This window comes from Limulus polyphemus, unplaced genomic scaffold (genome assembly GCF_000517525.1).
Source record: "Limulus polyphemus unplaced genomic scaffold, Limulus_polyphemus-2.1.2 Scaffold9138, whole genome shotgun sequence".
Lineage (NCBI taxonomy): Eukaryota > Metazoa > Arthropoda > Merostomata > Xiphosura > Limulidae > Limulus > Limulus polyphemus.
In genome coordinates this window covers 5116-9814 of record NW_013674748.1, presented here as the reverse complement: position 1 = coordinate 9814, position 4699 = coordinate 5116, and the positions used below count along the sequence as shown (strand labels likewise).

General features: G+C 30.4%; 1 long non-coding RNA gene across 1 annotated transcript; it reads left to right on the top strand.

Annotated features, from left to right (window-relative positions):
* The first annotated feature begins 1340 nt into the window (after positions 1-1340).
* On the top strand, positions 1341-2970 carry LOC111083336. The gene is made up of 2 exons (XR_002608973.1): positions 1341-1454; positions 2901-2970. It is a non-coding gene; the product is annotated as an uncharacterized LOC111083336 (long non-coding RNA).
* Positions 2971-4699: the final 1729 nt, after the last annotated feature.

Sequence of the window (4699 nt, the reverse complement as noted above, 5' to 3'; positions counted from 1 at the left end):
TTAAAGTTTCGTTGGAACGAAGTTACGGAAAAATCAATTAACAAACGGAGACGTAACAATATAGTATTGTTCAAAATTTATTAATACTTTCTGAGTAAGTATAGTTTTAGCATAACATATGATCAAGGAAGTCGTTAAATTTATTTCATTCTAGCTGTCCTTTGTGACTTTGTTCTTGTCATTCTGTTTAGCTCACACTTGCTCTGCCTATGAGAAGACATGACTGTAATGCTGCAAGTTATGCAATAATATAGATAGCATTGTCCTTCAGTGGTAGGTCAGGTGGTACCTCGAGGTTACGGCCCTTCGTATACTTACATGAGAATGATCAGTTACATGTGTAGCGAGCGTTATAGTCGCTCTCGGTTAATTTAATGGTATCTGTGACGTAAGGAACTTTGAATTTAGACAGTCTTGTTTATCATCTCGGCCTGATCAGTTGGAGAGAATAGTTTCAGTCTAGTACAAGCGACAATCCATCGTCTAAAGCAAGAACACCCATTCAAGCCGTCTCCAGCCATTATTAGTCTCAAAGTGGGTTCCTCGTCATTGAATTTGAAACAGATCGTGTTTGTGTAATAATAAAGACTGTGCTTTTGCATTTTACGTTTAGTTCAGTTTCTTTATTTCATTCTCATGAGCTCATGTATTTATCGAATTCAGTAACACTTCGTAGTAGATATCTTGTAGAGTCTCTTGTTATTCAGCGGACCTATTTCATTAATCTATGATTAACTCGGTGTTATCAGAATATATAGCACAATAGTTTGAAATATGTTTACATAATTTCGATGGCGAGGAAAAGAGTTTGGAAGATACAAATGAAATTTTTGGGATTGTTTGAGGTTTGGAATCTGTAAATCCGAATAACATTCTTATAAACAAAAACCTTGCAGTTAGTAAAAAATAAGACTAAAAGACTGTTTGTTTGTTGTAAAGCGCAAAGATACACCCCTGACAATGTGTGCTCTGCCTACTGCTGGTATTGAAACCAGATTTTTAGCATTATAAGCCAACTGACCTACAGCTGTAGTTATGACAGTGTTACTTTTCTAATATGGTGGAAGCTGAAATATTAGAGGAGTTTAAAAGGAGATTGGATAACTATTTTACAGACCAGCGTTGGATTCGAAAAGGGATTATTATATATATAGTTTGAAGTGGACTTGCTGTAGAAAATGTTATAGCATATATTTGCATCACAACATAATTTTTATTACTGTATATACTAAAAACATTTGTCATTTAATAACATAAGATTTGTTAATATTTTTCGAATTGAGACATAATTCGTACAAATAGCAATAATACTAAGTAATTTAAATACGACTTGAAATACAGTAATTTGTAGATGACGTTGCAGTGATAACGTACCGGTACGTAAGAGATGACACGAATAAGTTTTGGGGTTGAATTGTAATGTGTAACATAGGAAACCCAAAAACGTTAAAAAGGTAAATATATATAAATTATAATATGAATATGTATCGTAATTTTTAACTATATATATCCTGGTTGGCTAACTCAATCCGTGGTACTGCTACAGTAAGCCTAATGTTACTAATAATATTGGTAATAGTAATAATATTAATAGTAGTATTAGTACGTAGTATGAATAATAATCTTAGACTTGCATTTTAATACTGAATTATTAACATATAAATGAGAAACAGCTGAAAACTGCAGACCCCTAAAGGATTTCTAAGACTTGTATAATTACTCAAAATCAAATATACATAAGTTGCATATACTGAAGTTTTAGTTTTAAATTTGACTTTTAGGTAAAGCTAGACGTTTTCCAAAAAGTAAACAAAAAGAGGAAAAGGATAGGGCCACAAAAAAGTTTAAATTCTGGTCACAAGGTGCCTCAAAAAATGATGCAGTACAGTTTTTGTTTCTTTTATCTATGAATAATGTCCAAGATTGATTTAACAAATTAATTAAAAATCCAATCACTAAACATACAAAAAAAGATGCTGTAAATATATCTTGACAAATTCAGATACAATTTGTGTACAATTGTGCTGAGTACCTGATGATGCCACGTTAACAGTGGTGAAACATTTTTAAATGATGCATTTTTTCTATCCCACTTTGGTTGTTTTTGAATTTAAAATTTTGTAGAGTGTGGGATACCTCCAATATATATATTTATATATGTACTTGGTTGTTGATTAAATGATTCTACTTACATATGGTTATTTAGGTCTATCTAGCATTAAGGGTCTGGCCTAAACCATAACTTGGCATAGGGCCCAGGCTTATCAAAACTTGAAAGAATTAGTTTTCAGTACAAGATTTTCCCATTCTGAGAACAAGTGTCTATATTTATTTTAGCTGTGATTTTAAATACTTAGCATATTTTAATTTTCTACTGCCATATTATATTTAGGAATGATTTTTATGAATGAGTATAAAATTAAAAAAAAAGATAAGTTATACAGGGCCCAGAAGCAAAAAGATAAATTATACAGGGCCCAGAAGTGGCAGCACACATATATTATATTGTGCAGAAACCAAGATATAACTTTCCTCATTTTATGGCTTAACACTAGTTGTTGCAAACAAATAACATAATTTATGGATAATGAGTGATTACTTCATCCTTGAAATCTTTCCTTTCACACCCATCATTGAAAAAAGTGCAATTTTCAAACCACCTTTTATTTTTCAAGAAATAATTTATACCTCTCTGAAAGTAATATAAGGTTCCGATTTCCTCTGCTGCTGATAGCAGTTCATTCTGTAAGTGAATTAACCTGTTAGAAATATAAAAGGAATTTAAAAAGTTATATGATTTCAATTATGATGATGTGAAAGACAAAGTGACAATAATTAGTATGGGGCGATAACTTACTCTCGTTTATATTTCAAATTCTTCTTTGATTTTATCATTGCAGGCAAAGATGATCCTGTTCAGTGACTTCATAATTTGTGATTCATAAATGTACGGAACGTGTCTAGAATCTTCAGAAGATAACGGCTGCAGTGATGGTAAATTCTAATGGAAGGAAAAGAATTAAATATACGGTCAAGGACAACAGTAGATGTATCAACAACATATAAGATGGACAACATTGAAAAAAGTTTTGTATTTTCTGGTAAGGATGACCAATTGTCTACAGTTAATAGACATATTGATGACAGTTTATTGAACTTTGAGGGAATTTCTGACAACAACACAATCAAAGAAGTCGAGATGCATGATATCATATCTTTTCCATCACCTGTTAATGAAAATCATGTTCAAGATAAGAAGGTTATAGGTTTTAATTCCACCAGTAAATTGGATGGCTTGTGTAATATGAAAGCAATAGTGTTACTAATATTGTGGTATTTTTTTAGTTTTACCACATTATTTTTGAACAAGTACATCTTGACCTATCAGAAGGGAGATGCAACAGCATTGGGTAAGTTGTCTAATTTCATGTACTTATGATACATATTACAAACACATAATTACATTTAATGGTTTTTTTTTTCTGTTGTGAGTTAAATGTTTGTTTTGAATATGTCAAGTATCCTAAATTGTGAAAGCATACTGTGCTGGAGGAAGGTTTTGAGAAAGGCCAATCTCAGAAATTTACATATAATTAAGATATATTACAACGTTATCTATAATATTATACTTTGATTGTGTAACCAAAGTGTGCTGGTGTTTTGGCTTATATCTAAAGGTAACATATTATGCCCAGTAATATAATAAACAAATTCATTAGTCATGTTTTATTTTGAAGAAGTTTACAAACTTAGCCCCATAGTGGAATCTGACAGTTAGTGTTGAGTAGTGTTCTGGTTTGATGTAACACATAAGTAGTATGTGTAATTTAAACACTACTCTACTTGTTGAATTATGAGGTCAAAATTTTATAAATACTGTATAATTTTGTTGTATATTTTTTCCCCTTTTGTTTGTTTTTGAGGCTTTTGTTTCATATTTAAAACAAAATTTGAACTGCATATAAATTTGGTATTGATGGCTGTTTGTGGAGAATTTTAAGTTCTAGCACTTCTTGTAGGCCTAGCAAAATGTGTTCTTCATTGTAAATTGTTCCTTTAAGAAATTGATGGGACACTATGGTTTGTTTTTCAAGAAATAATTTTATTTCTATTTGTCAGAATTTAATGAAAATATTATTTTTTACGTTTGTAGTTAATATGTATAATATGTAATGTTTATACATTTTAATTTTTTAAGTTAGCCACTTCTAATTTACTTTTATCAAAATTGAATGTTAAAACTGTGTAACATAAAATGACTTGGTAGAAGTCATATTTTGATATTTTAAATTCAATATAAAATTTACTGTAATTAAAAATTGTGATTGAGAAGTAAAGTACGGCTAAGAAAAATTTAAAAGTTTTTGTACACGGAGGTAGAACACATATTTCAGAGTATCATTTTAGTGCTTGTTTTACAAGACATGCACAACCATTTTTGTAGCAGCTTGATTTCTTACTGGTATGTTTGAGAATGAAATTGTCTGGTTAAATTAGAACTAAACATTACGACATTTCAGGATGCATTAAGTCACTAGGAACATGATATAAATAAGTACTCGAATATTTCATTAGATTTACGATTTGGCATTCAGTGTTTTGTAATTATTCATACGTGTAATTTTGTATTGTAGAACTGGTGTCTCAAAAATGTACCATAAATGTGTTAGGTTTTATTCAGGCATTATATAAGCTTGTT